Source organism: Saimiri boliviensis, chromosome 3, assembly GCF_048565385.1.
Source record: "Saimiri boliviensis isolate mSaiBol1 chromosome 3, mSaiBol1.pri, whole genome shotgun sequence".
NCBI lineage: Eukaryota > Metazoa > Chordata > Mammalia > Primates > Cebidae > Saimiri > Saimiri boliviensis.
The window spans coordinates 124,591,998-124,617,917 of NC_133451.1; the positions used below are offsets into that span (position 1 = coordinate 124,591,998).

The following is a 25,920-nucleotide window of genomic DNA, read 5'->3' on the forward strand; positions in this document are numbered from 1 at the left end:
GTTGCCCGGGCTGGAACACAATAGCACTCTCTCAGCTCATTACAACCCCTGCTCCCTGGATTTAAGTGATCCTCCTGCCTCAGACTTCCAAGTAGCTGGGATTACAGGTGCCTGCCACCACTCCTGGTGAAGTTTTGTTTTTTTTTTTTTTGTTTTTTTTTTTTTTTGAGATGGAGTTTCGCTCTTGTTACCCAGGCTGGAGGGCAATGGCGCGATCTCAGCTCACTGCAACCTCCGCCTCCTGGGTTCAGGTAATTCTCCTGCCTCAGCCTCCTGAGTAGCTGGGATTACAGGCATGCCCCACCATGCCCAGCTAATTTTTTGTATTTTTTTTAGTAGAGACAGGGTTTTACCATGTTGGCCAGGATGGTCTCGATCTCTTTGACCTCGTGATCCACCCGCCTCGGCCTCCCAAAGTGCTGGGATTACAGGCTTGAGCCACCGCGCCCAGCAAAGTTTTGTATTTTTAGTAGAGAGTGGGTTTCACCATGTTGACCAGGCTGGTCTCAAACTTCTGACCTCAGGTGATCTGCCTACCTCTGCTTGCCAGTGTGATAGGATTACAGGGGTGAGCCACCATGCTCAACTCACAAGGGATTTTACAGCTTTGAGATGTAGCAGAAGTGGAAGATGGGCTTCAAAAAAGAGTAAGGGAGAAGCTGGTCTAGCTTGGAGACAGTGACACAGAGACAAGAAAGCTCAGCTCTTCATTTAATTTTCTTTTATCTAAGACACAATCTTGCTCTGTTGCCTAGGCTCCAGTTTGTTGGTACACTAAACATCACTGCAACCTCAGTCTCACAGGCTCAATTTATCCTCTTATCTGAGCCGCCCTAGGAGTTTGGACTGCAGGTATGAGCCACTAGGCCTGGCTCACTTTTGTATTTTTTTCATAGAACTCGGTGTGGTCATGTTGTCCAGACTGTCAGCCTTTTCAATAATGTTTTCTACTGGAGAACATCTAAAGTGTATAATGTCGTAGCAAAATTACCACAACAAACACTGCGTATCCACTAAAAATTGATATCCCAATTTCTATACTTTGCAATGCTGCGTGGCAAACCCAGGATCACATGTAATCTTAAGGGTAAATATTGCACTATGAATGTCTAAAATATAGAGCCTGTTTTAAATATTAAGATTGTAATAGCCTTATCAGAAATCGTAACTAAAGAATACATATGAGATTTCCTCTATCTCAATAGATTTTATTGTTAGAGGGGTTTATACAGAAATAATAAAAATTATTTAGGCATTTGTTTTCATGGATATACATGTTCTTCATTGCCTTAATAGATCTTCTTTTTTCTCCTTTTGTTGAAGACAGCTGCCTTCTGTTCTGTTGAAAGTCCCACACTCTGGAGTATTTTACGTGGTCATTAGTTTCCGCTGTCTCTTGGAACTGTGGCTTTTTCTGAGAAAGACCACGAGAGAGCCCAGCTTGAATCTGAGTAAAGGAGGATCTGGTGTCAAGAGATCAGCCGGTGCCCTGGGCCCTCCCTCCCGTGGGAGCTGCTTCTAGAGCCAAAGGGAAAGAAACAGACTCAGGCCTGTGAAGTGCTTGCGGGAGAGAACTCAGGAGGCGCCAGCTTCTCACCTTCCCTCCTTCCCGGAGGATCACACCTTCTGAAGGGAGTCTCCCCACGCAGATCCCTCCCTGCACCATGGCCTTCCAAGGGATCCTTGCTGAGCTCCAAGCAGACGCCAGCTGCCCCATCTGCCTGGGTTACCTCAAGGACCCAGTCACCACTCATTGTGGGCACAACTTCTGCCGCTCCTGCATCCACCAGCGCTGGGAAGACCTACGGGACATCTTCCCCTGCCCCGTGTGCCTCCACCACTGCCCCGAAGGGACCCTCGGGAGAAACACCCAATTTGGCCGCATGACTGATGCGGTTCAGCAGCTTCCCGACATGAGGAGGAAGAGCAAACGGCAGGAGGAGGAGCCCCTGTGTGGGAAGCACTGCCAGCGTCTGTCCCTGTTCTGTGAGAAGGACCTGGAGCTGTTGTGTCCCCAGTGCAGGGTCTCCTCTGACCACCAGCACCACCCCCTGCTGCCCATTGAGCAAGCAGCAGCCAAATACAGGAGAAGGCTCAAAAGCTACATTCAGCCACTAAAGGAGGAAATTGAAGACGCCAAGATGCGACATGAAGCGACGATTTTGAAATATTTGAATGAGAAAAGAAAAATAGAAATAAGGAGGAAGGAATTACACTCTGAATTTGAAGAAATTAAGGTTTCCTTGGTAAAGGAACTGTCTGCAATTTGTGACTCTTTATTTGTTGAAAAGAGTTATCCTTTGTCTTAACCATGAGAATCACTGGTTTCCCTAAATGTTCCAAGATGAGAGCACACACTGGAATGATATATACAGAGAAAATAAACAGATACAGTAAGTAATGTGCAATTAAATTCAGTCTTTTGCATTTTTAATAGCTTCACAAAACGGGATTCAATGGATGTTCCTGACCCCAGTGAAAAAAGATAATATGACTAAATATTAGTTAAAATAGGATATTCAAATATTGAAACCCATGATGCAAGACCTAGGAGTGATTATCCCACTGTTTCTGGATTCAGCTGCAATTTTCTCTGCTCTTCTATTTTGAAAGAAGTATGACATCTCAGAGTGAATTGATGCCAGCTTTAATGGGGTGATCTCTCGCAATGTTACTGACGTGGCTTACTCCATCCAGTCAGCAAATGGTAAATATCAGGCTACTACAGATTTGGCTAGGTTTTTTCAGGCTTATTTCAACAGCTTCCTGGCCATGCTTTCCCTTTACCTCAAAGGAATTTTATGCACCTCAACCCACCAACCGTGGGCACCTCGGCAGTCTTGCCTTTGCACACAAACTTTGCAGGGAAGATCTCAACTTCCTTCAATGTCTTCCAGAACTGCAGGTATGATTTACGCTGATGACATTCTCCTCCGTGGTAATCCATTTGAAACACTCATTCAGGCAGGCCACGAAAATACTCACAAAGTAGTTTGCACAAAGGGAATGGGTCATTACCCCTACACGGTGCAAGTCCCTTATTTGATTAAATGACTGAAAATTATTTTTTAAATGAAAGCCACTCCATCTCTGACACTGTGGGGAAACCGCTATTAAACCTCTCAATGCCCGCAATGTAAAAGTAAGCCAAAACCTTTAACCCTTTTGGATTTTGGAGGAAACACATTGATCATTTATAAATTTTGCTTAAGGTCACTTACGCTGTTAGTTCCAAATCCACCCATCTTCAGTGGTGCCCCCTCCACAAAAGGCTCACGGGCTATAACTTGCAGTACATCAGGCTCTCACAGGCACTGACCCTGTGACTGTCCATACTCAGTTGCCCAGCATGCCTTGGATTCTAGAAGCAGCACCCCGCTAGCTCAGCACAGGTGTAGGAGGAATCCTTGTGACATCATGGAGCCAGATGCAGGCCCTCTGCTGTATTTGTTCTGCAGGAATGTGTAGCCTGCCTGTCTCGTTCTTAGTCTCTGTTTTATGTCACAGGTTTAGGAGATCACTGCCCTCTTAGCCCGTCAGCTACCGAGAGAACCTCCTTCCTACCCCCTACCCCAGGATCAAATGAGAAACAGCAGAGGAAGGCTATACACTGTAAGGATGACATAACCATTGTCATGTGTGATGAGCTCAGTAGGGATTTACGAGTTTTTATTAACTAATCAGGACATCCGTAATAAGCAACAGGACTCCAGGGTCAGTCAAAGGATGAAACTTCTCAGAACTGGAGCCCCTGACCAACACTGCCCAATATGCACAGTTTTACTAACTATGGGGCCATGACCTCAGTTACCTGCTTCAGAGTGAATACTTCTTGCCTCACAAATATCCAAAATCTAACTCAAAGTCATTTATATCTTCATATACACTAAGGCCACAATACAAAGCTGCAGCAGAATTTGGAATTCGTTTGTAGTTCCAGCCATTATTGAGAGGGACCAAGGACTCGTTTCACTTCACAGAACACGCAATGCTGGGTTCCTAAAGAAGGCATTCAATGGAGCTATACTTCCCTTACTAGATTAAGCTGTCGGCTTCATTGAGCACCATAAAGCCTTACTCAAACAAGTTCAAATTTCAGAAAATAAAACATGGTGCATCTAATTAACTGTTAAACATTGGGGTGGGGAGGATCAAAAAACATAGTTGAAATCTGTTTGTATAGTTTTTCACACTTGATAACTTTTAATCCTCACTCCTTCATTCTTTTCCTTGGCCTCACATCGGGGCAATCTGCTGAGAAAGCCCAGGTACTCCCTCCTGCAGTGCAGGACAGATATTCAAACCACACAATGTCATCCTGAGCAAGTGATCCTTCACCCTGACCAGATCTTAACCTCAAGAAAACATCCAGCCTGTCTTCTTTCTCTGCTCTCATAGCCCATTTCTACATCACATACAGGCCTCTGTGCTCTCTTGCAACACCCCGGCATGTGAGAAACACACCTGTCTCTATCATTCTAGTGTGTGTATGGGTGTGCGGCATCATTAGGCTTTATATCTGGACTAAATTTGATCAGTGTTCAACTTTTCCCATGCAGGATTGACACAATAATTCATAGGATGCTATATAATCTCAGTTTAATTTTTGAGATATTATGGAAAAGTCCCAACATGCACAAAGAGAGCCATAATTGTGTAATAGATTCCTGTAACCCCCATAGATCCATTACACAGTTTCAATAATTATTATGGTCAATTTTATTTTATCAAGATCATGCTCTTTCTACTTTCCCCAAATCATTTTAAGGCAGTAATCATACATCTTATCATTGTATCTATATCTTAAACTAAATCACTAAAGGAACCATTTAAAAGTATACATACAGGGTAATTATCACCTTAAATAGATAAATATAGGTCCATTCCCTCTCTGGGTTGTCCATCTCCTGGCACTTCAAAGTGTTCACGAATCTCCACTCCTGCTATGACATTCTTCAAGAGTTTGTATAAAGTTTATTTTCCAGGTGCTCCCACCATTCTGCTGCAAGTACTAATCACTTGGTCTTCTGCTGAGCAGCCCTATCCTCAGGCTACCCCAGGGCCCCAACTTAACCCACCTCATTAACATACATCCAGTGGATCCAAAGGGGCTCATTATGAATAACAAAAGACTGGCTGGGAGCCATGGCTGCCATCCCAGCACTTTGGGAGGTCAAAGAAGGAGAATAAAACCAGGAGTTTCAAACAAGCCTGGACTCTATAGTGAGACACAAGACACCATTTCTACAAAAAGAATAATTTAAAAAATTAACTGGGCCTGGTGACGTGTGTCTGCAGTCCTAGATATTTGGAAGGCTGAGGCTGGAGGATCTCTTGAGCCCAGGACTTCCAGGTTACAGAGAATCATGATTGTACCATTGTACTACAGGGTGACAGAGCAACATCCTGTGCCCCCCACCAAAAAAAATGTTAAAACCCAGCATTTGCCCTCATGCTCCACTCAGTGCATGATGGGTTACTGCTGCAGCTCTCACCCCATCATGACCAATCCTCAGGTCCGTATCGCTGTCCCCTTCACCAAAGCGGACCCTGGAAGATCAATCAGAGAACAAGATACAATTGTCCTCTGAGACCTGTCACTTCCCTTACGCTGACTGTATAAAGAAAGAAAACTCCCTGCAGGGTGTAAGAGTGAATTGTTCTGAGGTCATCGTATTGGTGAACAAGAAGTGGGAACCACATATATACATATATATGCGCATATATATGTATATGTACACACACGTTTATATGTATATATATGGTTCACTCTTTACTGTGACATCTTACACGAAAAAGTTCTTTTGTATGTTGTGTGAGAATCACAGATTTGGACTTCTCATAAGGGGGTTCACACTGGTTTTGCCCTAATTACATCGAAATATGTCTGAGGTGTTCTGCATAATCAGCCTATCTACCATTAAACAGTCAACAGAAGTGCGAGAAACACAAACCATTCTTGGAATATCTTGAGTTCTGTGCCACATCAAATTCTGTATTTTAAAAAATGTTTTCCAGGCTGAACTCCAGGGCTCAAGACTGTCATCCCAGCAGTGTGAGAGGTCCAGGCAGGAAGATTGCTTGAGGTCCGGAGATTGAGGCTGCGGTGAGCTATGATCTTGCCACTGCACTCAAGCCTGGGTCACAGAGTGAGACTCAGTCTCAAAGAAAAAAAAAAAAAGTTTTCCAGAAGATATGTCTTTATTGGTGTTTATCTTTTATTTTTTTCCAAGTGCACATTTATTTATTTCAAAGATTGTTTGTGTTCCAGCTTCATCTTCTCCAAAGGAACCCACCCAGCCTGTGCACAGGTGAGGTGCGGAGCTGTCTTAGGTGTCTAAAGTGCTACTGAGGAATACAATCATTGGCATGAAAGTTCATCACTGCACTCCAGTGTCAGGCCAAACCTTTCTGCAGACCTGGAAAGCTTGCCATTTCCTTCTTTTTAAAATGCAGTTTTGACATAACATTGTTAGAGTAAACAACAAACCAGAAGCCTAATGATGAGTGTTGGCATTACTGCCCAGCTGCTCGCTGAGGGAACAGGGCAGTGGACTGTGTTTCGAATGCAGACAGTCATGGGCCCAAGGTAACCTGAGTTTGCCCTGCAGGATTCCGCAGAGGCCTTGCCCTGTGCAGGATGCTTTGGTCATCGTGTCTGGGTCCGTTCGGGGCAGTGGGGAGAGGGCCTGGCAGCAGGGTTTATGCCAGTCCAGAGGTCTGTTTCCATCTGACAGAGAGAAATGTCCTGATTTCCACCATCCACCAATTTGTACTTGGAAGTTTCCAGATTAAGAGTCGTGAGACTATTTACCCAGCAAACACCCACCTTTGGTGGCCAGCAATGTAAATTGATCTTTCTCTCTCTGCCCAAAGAAACTTTGCAACTCTCATCTATAGATGTGGCAAGCAAAACCCAAGAAAAATTCTAAATGGGCACCAATTTGTCATTGAGTGGCAGTTGGTAGAGTAGCTGTCATAAGGGATCAGGGCTGGTTTTGAACTCAGACTTGAAACCTGGTTAAAATAAAATGCTCTGTCAAAACTCTCACAGAAGATTTTCACCTGGAACAAGGAGATGGCTGATTTTGTTATGGCTACAATAACGCATATGTGTGTGCAGACACACACACCACACACAGATACTTAAAGCTCCATTTCATTCCTCCACAAAGAACAGAGACACCTCCTTAAACAAAGCAAACTGGGAAGGCTTGCTAGCACATTAAAACCAACATGAGCACCCAGGTCCAGGGATACAGACGCAATTAATCTTAGTGTTCACAAGGAATCACTTTTAAAACCCCACTCGACAAAACTTTCATACAAACACCAAAAACAAAAGCCCCCAAGATACAGAAGCTGGTAGAAGAGGTGAGGCGATAAAGGTGATTTACACGTCAGCATTTTTAGTATTTGGTGGATCATCTTAAGTGATCTTTAACCTTCACAACATTTTCTTTATCATAAATACCCTACACTGTGGAAAAACAAACCTGTATAAAATAGCTTGAAAGGCCGGGAGCGGTGGCTCAAGCCTGTAATCCCAGCACTTTGGGAGGCCGAGGCGAGTGGATCACTAGGTCGAGAGATCGAGACCATTCTGGTCAACATGGTGAAACCCCGTCTCTACCAAAAATACAAAAAATTAGCTGGACATGGTGACATGTGCCTGTAATCCCAGCTACTCAGGAGGCTGAGACAGGAGAATTGCCTGAACCCAGGAGGCGGAGGTTGCGGTGAGCCGAGATCGCGCCATTGCACTCCAGCCTGGGTAACAAGAGCGAAACTCCGTCTCAAAAAAATAAAAATAAATAAAAAATTAAAAATAAAAGACTAGATGGTTCGAAGAAACCCAGCAAGACAAGCGGGGCATCTGGACATCTGGTGGAGACTCTTGCTGTGTCCTGGTGAGGGTGGTAACACGGGTGCAGGTCTCCTGGCTTGGCGGTGGTGACCTCAGCCCCTACCTGCAAGGCTCCACGGTGTTCTTGTTTCTGTGCCTGGAGAGCAGCTTCTTGTTCAGGATCTTGGTGATGGTGACCCCTTTCCTCCGGGAACCCTCTGGCTGCTCCAGGAACACGAGGTCATTGTGTGACTGACTCATGCCCGGGTCTTTCTGTTGATGCCGCTGGCGGAAGAACAGCTTTGCACCTTTCCTTAGAATTCCTCCTTTATGCTTTTTGGCGGCACCCGGCTCCGAGACACTTACGGAGCTCTCTGACAGCTCATCAGGGTCCGGCAGGACCGGCCGCTCCAGGCCATGGCCTGGGGCTCCTTTTCTAAGTCCCAGGAGTCTAGCTCGTCCTCCACGGGATTAGGGGCAGAGGGTTCCTGGGCTGACTCGGCTTCCTCCGGTGGGGCAGAGGCTGCAACCACCTCTGGATGAGACAGGGCATCCTCCTGGTGGGCACTGTTCGTGAGGCTGCATAGTCCTGCATCAGGGCAGCATCGTGGTCCTGGGCTAGTGAGGTCTTGGAGATCCCTGACATGATAATGGTGCTTTTCTTCCGTGGCGACTTGAGTTTCAGCTTTGAAGATTCGCTGGGTTGTCGAATGGCAACTTCAGCCACTGGATCTAAACCATGCAACACCAACAATTCTGTGTCTGAAGAAGAGAGTGTTTTGTTGACGGGCGCACTGCTGCAGGAGATGGCCTCGACAGAGATGTCCTTCTTGATCACCTTCACCTTGACGGAAGTCTTCACCGGAGGCTCAGAGCTCAGCGGGGACACCTCCCCATGTCGACTCTAGGCTTGGTCTTCACAGCGGTGACAGTAGTGACCACAGTCCCACAGGGCATCACCGTGCGATCCTTTTCTATTTTTGCAGCAGGAACAGAGGGAGGGATGGGCGAAGACTTCAATTCACCAGGTTCCACCTAAGTATAAACTCTGCCGTGGCGGAACTCAGCACCGAGCAGCAGCAGGCAGACCCGCTGGTCAGCATGAAACTCTGTGGTCCAGAAGGCTGCTTCTTTTTGTTGTTGCTATTGTTGTTGCTGTTTGTTTGTTTGTTTGTTTTGAGACCGAGTTTTGCTCTTGTTACCCAGGCTGGAGTGCAATGGCGCGATCTCGGCTTGCCGCAACCTCCGCCTCCTGGGTTCAGGCAATTCTCCTGCCTCAGCCTCCTGAGTATAGCTGGGATTACAGGCACGCGCCACCATGCCCAGCTAATTTTTTGTATTTTTAGTAGAGATGGGTTTTCGCTATGTTGACCAGGATGGTCTTGATCTCTTGACCGCATGATCCACCCGCCTCGGCCTCCCAAAGTGCTGGGATTACAGGCGTGAGCCACCGCGCCCTGCCTGAAGGGCAGGATTAATAAATCCAAAAGGACTGTCGCAGTTGCCAGCAGACCTTCTGAGAATCGCCCAGCCTCTGAAATCTGCAGGAGTGACTCCTTTGACTTGGCATTCAACTTGAATGTGAGTTCCTCTTCCACGTGAGGTTCGTAGTGTTTTTGGATAGGGTGATGGAGAACCTCTGAAGAGGATCGTTCAGCTGCACGGCGCACACTGTGTTAATGTGGCCTGAAGCATCGGGCTCGCTGAGCAGGAAGGCGCGGATACTCCTCACCCGCAGCTTTAGCTCGTGAGCCCTCGGAGGTTTGGGAGGACAGGATTCCTGAGCAGTAGACGGAGCACACTCTAAGTTCTGAGCTTCCTGTACATTCGTGGGCTTGGTGATCAGAAGCACGGATGGAGAGGCAGAACCAACCAAATGCTTCAAGAGCTCCTTCGGAGTGTCCGACACTGTGAGCGTCTCGGCCACCTGGTCCTCACCCAGTGCTTTGGGCTGGACAGTAATGGCCATTTCCGGCACACGTATGAAGGACCAGCTGATCTGGAGGATCTCTCTCTTCTCTTTCAGGTGGAACTCCGGCTGAGCACACTGGAGACCGCCTCCACCGCCAGCTCCAGGGGCTACTGCCGTGGGTCCTCCTCAAAGGACAGGAAAGGCGGGCCCCCTTTCCTCTGGCTTCGTCGTTCAGGGCGGTCACCCAGGCCGCCTACCACTGGCTCCTGCAGCTGCCCAGCGTCAGGATCCAGGAGAGCAGCGCGACGGACCCAGCGCGCGGCCCCTCGCCAGGCTCCAGCGCCCCCCGCCGGGGCTGGGGTCGCGCCCTGGCCAGCGCTCACTGCGCCAGATACAGGCCCACCTTGGCCAGGGCCGCGACGAAGAGGGACACCAGCGCGAGCCACTGCACCTCCTCGAACCACGAGGTCAGCCAGGCCGAGGCTTTGGCGCATCCCCGGCCCGCCTCGCCCCAACTTCCCCGACAGCGCCGGTCGCGGGCAGCTAGCTTAGGGTACGCGCTGGCTGCGGCCCGGCGCGCGGGGCACGTGGAAGGGGAGCGGCTGGGCCAGAGCCCCGCGAGGAGCGCGCCACGGGACTTCGGGCTGGGCGGAAACGCGCGGCGGCCGGGGCTGGGCGCAAGCCCCCGCACACCTGCGGAACAGGGGCGCGAACGGACCCCGCGGCCGGCGCTCCCGACTCGGAGTCTGGGAAGTTCCGGGGCTGCGGCCGGGCGCCCTACCTCCTGTGCGCGCCGCCCTGGGAGTCTGGCCTGTGGCCCAGCGGTGGCCTGAGGAGGCATGGGCCGGGGGACAGGCCATTGGTGTTTATCTTTACACAAAACTTAAAGAGAAATTGAGGTTGATTTTTCTTGTTTTCATGTGACCATGAAAGAGTGCGGGGCGGGGGGATCAAGGAACCAGCCCCAGACGACTCAGGTAATCTGAGAGCAGGCCTGGGATCCACACACAGGTCACACACCCAGACGGAACCACAATGCCTGGCCTTCCTCTTTCCTCAATCCCTATTTAAATTAATCTGGAAGATTTATGAGATTAAAAAGAGTGGTGACAGGAAAGGAGAGAGTATTGGTAGAGGAAGGAAAGTCCATTAAGATTAGGGACAGTCGTAAGGGAGAAGAGAAAAAAGAGACAGAATCTGAGAGCCCTGAGATGCATTGAAAGGGGAGCAGCAGCTCAAAGAAAAGAGAAGGGATCATCAGTATTTAAACAGAACACATCCTGTGTGAGTACAAGCTAGTGATCCTTAGTTCAGGAGGCATTGGGCAGTCTGCTCTGACAGTTCAGTTTGTTCAGGGCATTTTTTAAAAAATATGACCCAATGATAGAAATTTCCTAAAGAATGAAAGTTGGCCCTGTAGCCGCAGCTCCGGGTCTCGTTTCCACTGCTCTGTGTCCTGTTCGCCTAGACGCCTGGCTTGTGTGGCCCTGTGACCTGCAGGTATTGGAGATCTACAGCTACGACGCCAGGATCCCCTGGAAGCCTAGAAATGGAACCATTGACATTTAGGGATGTGGCCATAGAATTCTCTCTGGAGGAGTGGCAATGCCTGGACCCTGCACAGTGGAATTTATCTAGGAATGTGATGTTAGAGAACTACAGAAACCTGGCCTTCCTGGGCAGACAAGCAACCTCATCAAGCAGCTCCCTGACACCACAGCCAGGTAAATCCACAAAGACGGGGAAAAAACCAGCACAAAAAAGATGAAACCGTCATCAAAGACCAGAACACCTCTTCTCCTTCAAGGCATCACAACTCCTCAACAGCGCAGAACCACAACTTGACCGAGGAGTGCGACAAATTGACAGAAAAAGGCTTCAGAAGGTGGCTAGTGAGAAACATTTCTGAGCTAAAGGAACATGTTCTAACTCAAAGCAAAGCAATCAAAAACCTTGAAAAAAAGTTAGACAAAATACTAATTGGAATAACCAGCATAGAGAAGAACAGAGACGACTTGATGGAGTTGAAAAACACAGCACAAGAACTACGTGAAGTAAACACAAGTTCTAATAGCCAGATCGATCAAGGGGAAGAAAGGATATCAGAGATTGAAGATCAACTCAATGAAATAAAAAGAGAAGGCAGGACAAGAGAAAAAAGAGTGAAAAGAAATGAACAAAGCCTCCAGGTAATATGGGATTATGTGAAAAGACCTAATCTACGCTCGATCGGTATACCTGAATATGACGGGGAGAATGAATCCAAGCTGGAAAACATGTTCCAGGATATTATCCAGGAGAACTTCCCAAGTCTAGCAAGGCAGTCCAAATTTCAAATTCAAGAAATACAGAGAACTCCCCAAAGATATTCCTCAAGAAGAGCAACCCCAAGGCACATAATCGTCAGATTCACCGGGGTTGAAATGAAGGAAAAAATGCTAAGGGCAGCCAGAGAGAAAGGCCAGGTCACCCACAGAGGGAAGCCCATCAGACTCACAGCAGATCTCTCTGCAGAAACCCTACAAGCCAGAAGAGAGTGGAGGCCGATATTCAACATCCTTAAAGAAAAGAACTTTCAACCCAGAATCTCATATCCAGCCAAACTAAGCTTTGTAAGTGAAGGAGAAATAAAATCCTTTACGGACAAGGAATTATTGAGAGATTTTGTCACCACCAGACCTGCTCTAGGAGAGCTCCTGAGAGAAACACTAAGCATGGAAAGGAACAAGTACCAGTCACTGCAAAAGCAAACCAGTTGGCAAAGACCAAAAATGCAATGAAGAGAATGAGGCAACTAATGGGAAAGAAAACCAATCAGTAACAAAATGGCAGAATCAAATCACATATAGCAATATTAACATTGAAAGTAAATGGCCTAAATGCTCCAATCAAAAGACACAGACTGGCAAACTGGATAAAAGTCAGAACCCATCGGTGTGCTGTATTCAGGAAACCCATCTCACATACAAAGACACACATCGACTCAAAATAAAGGGATAGAAGAAGATTTACGAAGCAAATGGAGAACAAAAAAAAAAAGCAGGGGTTGTAATCCTAGTCTCTGATAAAATGGACTTCAACAAAGATCAAAAGAGACAAAGAAGGACACTACATTATGGTCAAAGAATCAATCCAACAGGAAGAGTTAAGTACCCTAAATACATACGTCCCCAACACAGGAGCACCCAGATACATGAAGCAAGTTCTTAATGACCTAAAACAAGATTTAGACTCCCACACAATAATAGTGGGAGACTCCAACACTCCACTGTCAATATTCGATAAATGAGCAGAAAATTAGCAAGGATATCCAGGACTTGAATGCAGAGCTGGACCAAGTGGACCTAATACACATATATAGAACACTCCACCCCAAATCCACACAATATACATTTTTCTCAGCACCAAATTGCACATACTCTAAAATTGACCATATCATTGGAAGCAAATCACCCCTCAGCAAACGCAAAAGAACAGAAATCATAACAAACAGTCTATCAGACCACAGCACAGTCAGAATAGGACTCAAGATCAAGAAACACACACAAACCCACATAACCACTTGGAAACTGAATAACCTGTTTCTGAGTGTCAACTGGAAACTGTCTCAAAAAAATAAAAAAGAAAAAGAAATACTAGACTGCCATAGAATCAACCCAAATGCCCATAAATGATAGATTGGACAAAGAAAATGTGGTACATGTATACCATGGAATACTACGCAGCCATAAAAAACAAGTTTGTGTCCTTTGTAGGGACTTGGATGAATCTGGAAACCATCATTCTCAGCGAACTAATATAAGAACAGAAAGCCAAACACCGTATGTTCTTATTCATAGGTAGGTGTTGAACAACGAGAACATGTGGACTCAGGGAGAGGAGCATCACACACTGGGGGCAGTTGAGGGGGGTAGGGAGAGACAGCAGGGGATGGGAAGGGAGAGGAGGATGGTGAGGGATAACATGGGGAGAAATACCAGATATAGTGTGCATCTAAAGTAAATAAATTAATTTTAAAAAATAGCCGGAAGAAAGAAAAAGAAAGCAAGTTGAAGTGGATTAACAACAGTGTATGCTAGAAATCCTGGATACTGCAGGGACAGAGCAATTTACAGCGATTAGGAATTTGTATATGAAGAATGGACAAGGTTTAACGCTAGTATATTCTATTATAGCTCAATCCACATTTAATGACTTACAGGACCTGAGGGAACAGATTTTATGGGTTAAGGGCACAGAAGACGTTCCAATGATTTTGGTTGACAATAAATGTGACCCGGAAGATGAGCGAGTAGTTAGCAAAGAACAGGGCCGGAATTAGGCAAGACAGTGGTGTAACTGTGCCTTTGTAGAAACTTCTGCAAAGTGAAAGATCAATGCTAATGAGATGTTTCATGACCTGGTCAGACAGATAAATAGAACACCACCAGTGGAAAAGAAGAATCCTAAAAAGAAATTAGGTCTGCTACTCTAAGCCTGTAGTCAACAGCAGCTCTGAGCCAGATTACAGGAATGAAGAACTGTTGCCTGATTCGAAAGTGCCAGCATTTCAGACTTCAAAAAATAAATCTGAAGAGGCTTCTCGCACTGTATACATTATGTGAAGAATTTAGATCTTATATTAGTTTGCACAAGTTCCCTGTGTATGTATATCTCTTGGAAAATAAGACAATAGTGTTTCTCCTTTGCAATAGCAGTTATAACAGGTGCAAAAATACACTTGACTCTCTTATGATTATACAAAAGAGCATGGATGCATTTCAAATGTTAGATATTGGTACTATGATCAAATGATTTTGTATTGACCTTTTGATCATGATTCCTCCCTATCAAGCCCTAAACAGTTGAACCTTTCTATTTCATATGTGTAATATTATGAAATGCCCCCCAACCTCATTGCAGCAGATAATGTTCTTGAGTCATTGACTTCATTTTATATTTTTAAAAATATGGAATATCATTTGTCATTATATTCTAATTAAAATCCTTGTGCAGCCAGGCGCGTTGGTTCACGCCTGTAATCCCAGTACTTTGGGAGGCCGAGGCGGATGGATCACGAGGTCAAAAGATCGAGACCATCCTGGTCAACACGGTGAAACCCCGTCTCTACTAAAAATACAAAAAATTAGCTGGGCATGGTGGCGCTTGCCTGTAGTCCCAGCTACTCAGGAGGCTGAGGCAGGAGAATTGCTTGAATCCAGGAGGCGGAGGCTGCGGTGAGCCGAGATGGCGCCATTGCACTCCAGCCTGGGTAACAAGAGCGAAACTCCATCTCAAAAAAAAAAAAAAGAAAAAAAAAAGTGAGATTAAACAATTTAGAAAAGAAAAATTGTTTGTGCATAATGCTTTGGAAAATGGGTCTATTTTCCTATAGAAGAAAAAAAAACGAAAATAGCTGAATTCTATGGTTTTCAAAGTTAAAATACATAACATACTAAACCAACTCTAATATTGCTTTTTGTGTTTTACTGTTAGATTAAATTACAGCTTTTATGGATGATTAAATTTTAGTACCAAAAAAAAAACAAAAACCTAAGTGAAATGAGCTTGCCTAGAATGAAGGATTGATATACTGAAAACTGATTAACCTTTTGAAAGGAAATTTTTTTTATTTAATCTTTTTTGAGACAGGATCTCGTTCTGTCATCTAGGCTGAGGTTGCTAGTCCACAGGTTCAAGGCATTCTCCCACCTCAGCCTCTGGAGTAGCTGAGACTACCCACCATGCCCAGCTAGTTTTTGAATATTTGGTAGAGACTGGGTTTCACCATATTGGCTTAGCTGTTCTCAAACTCCAGAGCTCATGTGATCTTCCCACCTCAGCCTACTGATCAATAACAGATCAGGTGTGGTGGCTCAAGCCTGTAATCCCAGTACTTTGGGAGGCTGGCAAGTAAACCATGAAGTCAGGAGCTCGAGATCAGCCTGGCCAACATGGTGAAAACCCATCTCTACTAAAAATACAAAAATTAACTCAGTGCAGTGGCGGGTGCCAGTAACCTCAGCTACTCGGAAAGCTGAGGCAGGAGAATCGCTGGAACCTGGGAGAAGGAGGTTGCAGTGAACCAAGATTGTGCCACTGCAATCTAGCCTGGGCAACAGAGCAACATTCCATCAAAAATTACAAGATAATAAATAAATAAAAATTTCACGAGCTTTTCCATTTTAACTAAGGAATGGTAATTCTAGACTTCTGCCACAACATTATGGTTCACAAAACATTCTTAATTCAATTTAAATAGATCTGACTTTAGATCCTGAAACAGCAAGTCATAATCTTGTATCTCTGATAATAGACTGCAGTGAGATTTGGAAAGACACCCCAAAGACTCATGATCCAAAAAAGACTAATGCTGGTATTCCTAGAAGGTGTCATTACGGTGGGTAGAGTGTCAAGAGTTCTTCTGCTAAAAGTAAAACCCAGTAATAGTAGGATTTTTCTGGACAATGAAGTGGGTGAGGTTTAATCTTATAACTTGAATGCCAGGTCTCATATCTTTTCTTCAAGCGATATTTTTATGAAACTGTTTAGGCTGTGTTCCCCACTGGGTGTGATTTATAACCACATATATTTGGTATAGTGCTAGATTATGAAGGATGAAAGATTAAAAACTATTTTCTATTTTATTTAGGAGAGAAGCTCTACAATTCTGATTTCTGTATCACTTATAAGCAAAAAAAAAAAAAAAGGGCTTTTTATTGCATTATTTTACCTTTAATAAAATATTATTTAAAACGGCCTACTCTTCAGATATGTAATGGGAATAAATTGTAAAGTACTTACGATATTCTAAGACGATAGTGTATTTAGTCAATATTTAAATGGTTTCCACATAATGAATTTTATCAACATTACATAGTTATTCGGTCAGTCCAGCAACAAAACAGGCTTATATAAAAACAAAAATCTCCTGGATCATGCCATCCTTTGCCAAAATCAACATATGAAAATCAGTTGCATTTTTATACACGAACAATCAACTATCTGAAAAGTAAATTAAGAAAACAATCCCGGCCGGGCGCGGTGGCTCAAGACTGTAATACCAGCACTTTGGGAGGCCAAAGCGGGTGGATCACAAGGCCAATAGATCGAGACCATCCTGGTCAACGTGGTGAAACCCCGTCTCTACTAAAAATACAAAAAAAAAATTAGCTGGGCATGGTGGTGTGTGCCTATAATCCCAGCTACTCAGGAGGTTGAGGCAGAAGAATTGCCTGAACCCAGGAGGAGGAGGTTGCGGTGAACCGAGATCTTGCCATTGCACTCCAGCCTGGGTAACAAGAGTGAAACTACGTCTCAAAAAAAAAAAAAAAAAAGAAAAGAAAACAATCCCATTTGCAATAGTACCAAAATGAATAAAATATTTAAGAATAAACCTAATTAAGGAAGTGAAAGACTTGTAAAGTGAAAACTATAAAACATTGATTAAAAATTTAATTAAGACACAAAAATTGGAAAGACATTCCATATTTATGGATTGGAAGAATTACTATTAATAAAATGTCCAAACCACATGAAATGATTTACAGATTCAGTGCAATCCCTATCACAATTTCAATAAAACTTTTTACAAAATTAAAAAAATATTCAGAAGTTTATTGTTTATAAATACTCTTTTTTGAATAGTTTATAATTTGAATAATAGTTCAAATTATTATTTATTCTCTTTTGTGACTAGTTTATAATTTGAATAATATAATATTGAATGAGATAATTATATAATTATATATATTATATATATTTATGTATATCATATATTATATATAAAAATTCTATTATAAAGCCAGGCGCGGTGGCTCAAGCCTGTAATCCCAGCACTTTGGGAGGCCGAGACGGGTGGATCACGAGGTCAAGAGATCCAGACCATCTTGATCAACATGGTGAAACCCCGTCTCTACTAAAAATACAAAAAAAGTTAGCTGGGCATGGTGGTGCGTGCCTGTAACCCCAGCTACTCAGGAGGCTGAGGCAGGGGAATTGCCTGAACCCAGGAGGCAGAGGTTGCGGTGAGCCGAGATCGCGCCATTGCACTCCAGCCTGGGTAAGAAGAGAGCGAAACTCTGTCTCAAAAACAAAAAACAAAAAACAAAAACAAAACCAAAAAAAAAAAAAAAAAAAAAAGAGCGAAACTCCGTCTCAAAAAAAAAAATTATATTATATAATAATTATATTATTCAAGTTATAAACTATTCACAGAAGAGCATAAATAACCAAGTCAATCTGGAGAAAAATAAACAAAACCGGAAGTATCACAATTCCAGATGTGAAAACATATTACAAAACCCCAAAACAAAACATTATGGTACCAGAATAAAGACAGACACGTAGACCAGTGAAGCCACATAGTAAGCCCAGAAATAAATGCATGCATATATATGCAACTAACTTTTCACAAGGGTATAAAGAACACATAATGGTGAAAGGTTAATAGTTTATCAAATGGTGCTGGAAAAACTGGATAACTACATGCAAAAGAGTGAAACTGAGCCCTTATCTTATACCACATGCAAAACTCACTCAAAATAGATTAAACATTTAAACATAAGACCCAAGACTTTAATTTTTTTTTTCCCTACCTCTCAATACATCCCTCAAGACTTTAAATATCTATGACAGAAAACAGGTAAGAATCTTCCTGATATTGGTCTTGACAATGACTTCAAAAATAAAATCACAGTAAACAAAATCAGCAAGTGGGACTCTGTTGAACTAAAATGTTTGTACACAATCAAGCAAAAATTACAGCAAAAAACCAGCCTATGGATTGAGAGAAAATATTTGCAAACCATACATTGTAAAAAGGGGGTAATCACTAAAATAATTTTTCTTGTAAAAAACTTCTATACCTCAATAGTAAAAACAAACAAACAAAAACCCAGATATAAAACTCAATTAAAAATGAGCAAAAGAGTTTAATACACATTTTTCCCTAAGGAGGATATTCACATGGCCAACATGCATATGCAAAAATGCAAAACATTACTAATGATCGGGAAAAGGCATATGAAAACCTTGAGATATCCTCTCACACCTGTCCGGATGGCGATAGACAAATATAAAACAAAAGACTGTTGGTGACAATGTGGAGAAATTGTAACCCTTGGACACTTTTAATGGGACAGAGAAATGGTGCAGCTGCTATGAAAACACAATAAAAGTTTCTCAAAAAATAAAAAATGGGATTACCATAGAATCCAGCAATTTCATTCTTTTTTTCTTTTTTTTGAGACAGAGTCTCTCTATGTAACCCAGGCTACAGTGCAGTGGCATGACCTTGTCTCACTGCAACTTATGTCTCTTTGGTTCAAGCGATTCTCCTGCCTCAGCCTCTTGAGTAGCTGCGACAACAGGCGTGTGCCACCATGCCCAGCTATTTATTTTTATTTTATTTTTAGTAGAGACAGGGTTTCACCTTGTTAGTCAGGATGCTCTCAATCTCCTGACCTTGTGATTCACCAGCCTCAGCCTCCAAAAGAGCTAGAATTACAGGTGTGAGATGCTGCACCCAGCAGCAATCTCATTTCTGAATATTTTTTCAAAATAATTAAAATTAGGATTTTTTTTTTTTTTTTTTTCAACACGGAGTCTCGTTCTGTTGCCCAGGCTCACTGCAAACTTCACCTCTCAGGTTCAAGTGATTCCCATGCCTAAGCCTCCAGAGTAGCTGGGATTTGAAGAGGTATTAGGACTCTCATGTTTATTTCAACACTTGTCACAATACCTAAGATGAATGAACAACCTAAATTTCCATTGACAGATGACTGGATAAAGAAAATGTGACTCATGCATACAATGGAACACTTTTCAGCCTTAAAATAGGAGAAATTCTGCAATATATAAAAACTTGGATGAACTTTAAGGTCATTATGCAAAGTAAAGTAAGCCATCACTGAAAAAATCCTGCATGTCTCCACTTGTATGAGCTATCTAAAATAGCCAGATTCACAGAACCTGAAAGGAATAGTGTTTGCCAAGGGCTGGGGGAAATGGAAAGTTACTAATCATCAGGCCGTCCACTTTAGTTACACGTAACGTTGTATGTGTGCTCAACAATGGTGTGATATACACTTAAAACATGTTTGAGTCGGTAGATCTCATAAGCGCTCTTACCACTAAAAACGTTTCTTAAAAATACATACGTGCCATCTATTTCACCAAAATGTTATCTACAATAGCAAAAAATTATAAACTTGTTACTAATATAATAAATGAAGTTATTTACTGTATAACCACTTTTAGAATAACGGTATAATCTCTTCACACTCTCAAACTAGTGTCATAGAGAACAAAATCTTTCTTTTTTTTGAGACGGAGTCCTGCTCTATCGCCCAGGCTGGAGTACAGTGGCATGATATCTGCTCACTACAATCTCTGCCTCTGAGTTCAAGCAATTCTCCTGTCTCAGCCTCTAGATTTGCTGGGATTACAGGCACGCGTGACCACACCTAGTTAATTTATTTGTATTTTTAGTAGAGGCAGGGTTTATCCATGTTGCTCTGGCTGGTCTCGAACTCCTGTCCTGACCTCAGGTGACCCACCCAGCTTGGCCTCCCACAGTTCTGGGATTACAAGTGTGAGCCACTGTGCCTGGCCCAGAAATCTTTCTAATCACCACTACAAGTTCCTGAAGTCCTTGAGACTACCCTCAGGTTTAATAATTCACTAGAAAAGTTCACACAATTCAGCAAAGCTGATCTATTTAAGATTTCATCTGCTTGGGTAACCATAATTAAATATAATAAACTGTGCAGCTTAAACAATATAAATTGATTTCTTCATAGTTGTGGAAGCTGGGAAGTCTGAGATCAAATGGCCAGCAAGATAGGTTTCAATCTGAGGCCTTTTCTCTTGGCTTGTAGGCAGCCACCACATCACTGTGTTCACACGCCCTCTTACTTCTGTGCACAGTGAGACTTTTTTTTTTTTTTTTTTTTTTTTAATAGATGTAGTCTCACCCTGCTGCCCATGTAGTAGTGCAACAGTGCAATCTTGACTCACTGTAACCTCCACCTTCTGGGTTCAAGCAATTCTCCTGCCTTAGCATCCTGAGTTTAGAGGTGTGTGCCAGAACACCAGGCTAATTTTTTTTTTTTGTATTTTTAGTAGAGATGGGGTTTCCCCTTGTTGGTCAGCCTGGTCTCAAACTCCTGACCTTGTGATCTGCCCACCTCAGCCTCCCAAGGTGCTGGAATTGTAGGCGTGAGCCACCTTCCTGGCCGAAACCTCTCCTTATAAAGCCACTAATCTCATTATAGGGAAGCCACCCTCATGAACTCATCTAAAGCTAATTACCTTCCTCAGGCCTCACCTTCAAATATAGTAAACGTTGAGGATTAGGGCTTAAACTAATGAATTTGTGGGCAAAACAGGCATTCAGTACATAACAACTCAGGAGCACAGTTTAACAGAACGAAGGAACACATGTTGAATCAGTAACAGGGAAGAATTCTGGAAAGAGAAATAGGACCCAACAATTGACTAGAGAGTAATTGCAGCAAAATTTGGTGAAACTATTTTGCAATTCTGGAGGCTTGCAATTCCAGGGGAAGTCTTGCAGGGTCAACTGTCACTAATGTCAGTCAACTTTAGCTTTTAGTTTAGCATCAGATATGCATGAGAAAATGAGACAAATATGCTCCAAGGCATGTAGAAGACAAATTGCAAAATGACAAAAGTAAATCCTTCTTTATCAGTTCTCTTTATTTTTGTTTTTTATTTTTTATACAGTCTTGCTGTTTTGACCAGGCAGGAGTGTGGTGGTGGGATCTCATTGCAACCTCCACCTCCCAGTTTAAAGCAGTTCTTCTGCCTCAGCCTCGAAATAGTTGGCACTACAAGCATGCATCACCACACCTGGCTAATTTTTGTATTTTTAATAGAGATGGGGTTTTGCCCTATTGGCCAGGCTGGTCTTGAACACCCGAGCTTAAGCAATGGGCTTGACCAGGTCTCTGAACGTGCTGGGATTACAGGCGTTGAGCCACTGTTCCAGTCAATCACCTATCATTTTAATGTAAATAGATTAAGTTGTTTATTTAGATACAGATTGAAAGAATGAATTTTAAAATAATTCATATATGTGTATTCTACAGGAGGTTCACAGATTGAACTTGAATAGATGATAGATTACATACGTCTTTTCCAGAACATAAAAGAAACAAGTGAATAGATGAAAAAAGTTATTCCCTGCAAACAGTAACCAAAAGAAAGAAGGGAGTCATCATACTTTTTTTTTTTTTTTGAGACAGAGTCTCACTCTGTTGCCCAGGCTGGAGTGCAGTGGCTTGATCTCGGCTCCCTGCAAACTCTGCCTCCCAGGTTCAAATAATTCTCCTGCCTCAGCCTCCCAAGTAGCTGGAATTACAGGCGCCTGCCACCACATCCAGCTAATTTTTGTAGTTTTAGTAGAGACCAGGTTTAACCATGTTGGCCAGGAAAGTTTCTTTAAGAGAACAATTGTATGCCAAGGAAGTAACAGGTGAAATAGACAAACTTCTTGAAACAAAGCAGGAGGGTAGAGCTCAGGATGTCACCTCAGGCTCCTGCTCACAGGAAAGAGGAACTCCCAGAGAGCCCCACCACTGAGCTCTTCATTGCCTGAATGGGACTCAGGATACACTGTGGCTGCAATTTTGGGAACCGAGTAAGATTTGGGAGGGTTGCAGTCTCACTCTCCAACTCTTCATATCTCTGGCTCTCTGGCTGGGTGTGGTGGCTCACGCCTGTAATCCCTGCACTTTGGGAGCGTGAGGTGGATGGATCAACTGAGATCAAGACCAGCCTGACCAACATGGAGAAACGCCATCTCTACTAAAAATACAAAATTAACTGGGCATGGTTGGGAATGCCTGTAATCCCAGTTACTCAGGAAGCTGAGACAGGAGAATCGCTTGAACTTGGTAGGTGGATTTTGCGGTGAGCCGAGATCACACTATTGCACTCCTGCCCCAGCAATAAGAGGGAAACTCTGTCTCAGAAAAAAACAGACAAACAAACAAAAAGCCTGGCCCTTAATTTTCTCAACTCTGGATTGGAACCATAACTGCTATGAGGGTGCATCAGATGAAGCAGCATGTGTAATTCTGTGCAGGTCACAGATCTCATTAATTCGATGCACTGAATGAGCCTCCCCAGTACCATCGACTCCCAGAAAAGGTTCTTCCCCTGCATCTCACTCACTGTCCACTATGAGGAAGAACAGTCACTGTGTGGCGAAACCCCTAAGATTCCATGTACTTTAGGTTTGGCTGCTTCCATCCACCACTTGTCAAGATCTGTAACCTGAGGGACTTCTCCTCCCCAGGAATCGGCGACACAGACGTATTTCTTCTTGGCTAGGGGGTGCCAAGAAGAAGAGCTGGACCTCAGAAGGCAGCACCAGACAAAGTAAGGACGTTGTTTATTAAGTCCCTGATGCTTGACTTTGCTCATGTAGGGCTTTACAGACATGACTGAAGGGCCTGGCTCTCTGGCTGTGGCAGCACTTAGGAAGAAACCAAGTTCAGCAATGTGGGCTTCCACCTGACAGGCTCAGTCATGTGAGTGTTTCGGGAAGCTGCAGACCTGCAACCTTCTCTCTCCAGAATGCTCCATAGTCAGCCCAAAATACCTTTAAAAGTGGACAAGTGCAGTGGCTCAGGCCTGTATCCCAACACTTTGGGAGGTTGAGGCAGGAGGTTCTCTTGATGTCAAGAGTTCAAGACTAGCCTCATCAACATGGCAAAAATCTGTCTCTACTAAAGCACAAAACTTAGCCAGGTTTGGTGGTACATGCTTGTAGTCCCAGTTACTTGAGAGGCTGAGGCAGGAGAATCGCTTGAACCTGGGAGACGGAGGTTGCAGTGAGCTGAGATCATGCCACTTTACTCCAGCCTGGACAACAAGAGTGAAACTCCGTCTCAAACAAAACAAACAACCAAACAAACAAAAAGATCTTCAAAAGCATTTGCTTTTGAAGATAGGGGTCGAAAGTGGACCCCTTTATAGATTCCAGTGAGGTCATTTATTTTTTTAATAAAATTTACCTTCCATATAATTTGCAAACCATTTTCCACCTACAGTGAGAGTTCAAAGCAGAGGGTTCATGAAAACTCCATAAAACGCTGGAGACATTTACAAAGTTGTCAAACTCAACATATGTTACTCAGTCAGTTCTCATAATCTGCCCACCTTGAGGCAGGAGAATAGCAGAGGAAGTTGGGTCTGAATGGGACCCTGTTTTTTTTTTTTTCTTTTTTTTTTTCTTTCTTTTTTTTTTTTTTGAGACAGAGTTTCGTTCTTGTTACCCAGGCTGGAGTGCCATGGAGCGATCTTGGCTCACCGCAACCTCCGCCTCCTGGGTTCAGGCAATTCTCCTGCCTCAGCCTCCTTAGGAGTTGGGATTACAGGCACGTGCCACCATGCCCAGCTAATAGTTTTTGTATTTTTAGTAGAGACGGGGTTTCACCATGTTGACCAGGATGGTCTCGATCGGACGTAAACTATTTAAACAGAACATGCATGATAACTAAAGCAGAACATACAGGGTGCAAACAAAGTCAGCAATAAGGCACAAGAAGGAAAAGGCAAGGAAGAGCAATTCGCTTATGAGAGAGAAAGTTGAGTGAGTGAGAAAGAGAGGGAGAATTGCTTGAGCCTGAGAGGTGGCGACTGTGCTACTTATTATACTCCTGCCTGGGCAATAGAGCAAGACTCAGTATCAAAAAACAAAACAAAAAGCAAACAACAATGAGATTATTCTTCTAAAATAGAAATGTAGGAATTTCAGGTTGTCAATGGCTGATATTGTAAAGTCTAAGGATCTTGGTGTTGCAAATAAATAACTGGATGTGACACACACAAATAGCAAAACTGCAAAAGACTTATTAAGCGCAGTCCAATTCTGTGAAGGTTCAGGTTATTCTCCTGCGTCAGCCTCAAAAACACTTGGGAATATAGGCACCCACCACCACACCAGGCTAATTTTTATATTTTTGGTAGAGACAGGTTTCACCATTTTGGCCAGGCTGGTCTCAACTCTTGGTCCCAAATAATCTGCCTGCCTTGGCCTTCCAAAATTCTGGGATTACAGGCATGAGCCATCATGCCTGGCTCAATAATCTGTTATTGATTTGTAGTATACAACAAAATATTTTTTTTTTACAAAGGTGCATGAATGATTACTAAATCATTGCAAATGCCACCATCTATGAATTCAAAATCACTTAAGAAAAATCTGTTAGGAATAAATATAAGGTGTCACAGAATTTCAGAGTTCAGACAATACTTTCTAGGGAAAGTAAGATTAGGTAGACATCTGAAGAAAGAGTGATTGGAAATCAGGGAGTAAACAATGCGCTACAGCATGAAAATCTCGACGGACAAAAGCGATCTTTGCGAAGTTTCCCTGTCAAAGGAATTCCCTGTGCTGAGTGTGGATTAGAGGTGAAGGTTGAGAAGATTAGGTGGGACCCAGACTGGCCCTTTGGGAACATCATAAGGAGACTGCTTCTTTTCAAGAGTTGTAAAAGTGGCTCTAGTGTATGAAGGAGCATGATTAAAATTGCAATTTGGAAAAGGATCACATGCAGAGAATGTAAAGGCGTGAGGTAGAGTGAAGGGGAGCAAATCACTGAAGGGGCCATGAAGCTCAGGCTGGTGGAGACTGTCACGTGGAAAATCCACTCAGGTAGGACCTGGGATCTGCCTTTGGGTGGGGGTGGGCTGAAGCATGGGAGAAAATGGGGTTTATTCCAATGGCTGCTGCACTTAACCCGTGGGGTCTAAACAGGAAAAAGCGTCAGCAGGTGCTGAGAGGCCAGGACCCCCCACTGGGCCCTGCTGCCTCCTGGCCTTGGGGCTTCCTGTTTCACTGGGCGGGCCCAGGTTCTCTTTCCCTCCCAAGGCTTTCTTGTGCTCAGGTCATCTCTTGGACACAATGATTCCTGGAACGTGAACCATCAAACAGCTGCACAACTTCTCCTTGACTTTAGACTTTTCAGTTTTTCTTCCTGGGTTCGGGCTGGCCCGGAGTTGTTCTCTACCAACCTCAATCTGCTGGTGGGGAATTCTGCAGCCACTGAAATAGGATCCACTTGTTGTGAGGGGCAGGGAGCAGGAGGTGGACTCTATCCAGGCCTCTACAACCGAAGGGTAAAGTCCATCCTTTTCCTGCAGTGCTAGA

General features: G+C 43.7%; 2 pseudogenes; one reads left to right on the forward strand and one right to left on the reverse strand.

The window, feature by feature from the left end:
- Positions 1-5,450: 5,450 nt before the first annotated feature.
- LOC141583872 (C2 domain-containing protein 2 pseudogene) lies at positions 5,451-10,599 on the reverse strand (annotated as a pseudogene).
- Positions 10,600-10,684: 85 nt separating this feature from the next.
- LOC120363043 (ras-related protein Rap-1A-like) lies at positions 10,685-14,327 on the forward strand (annotated as a pseudogene).
- Positions 14,328-25,920: the final 11,593 nt, after the last annotated feature.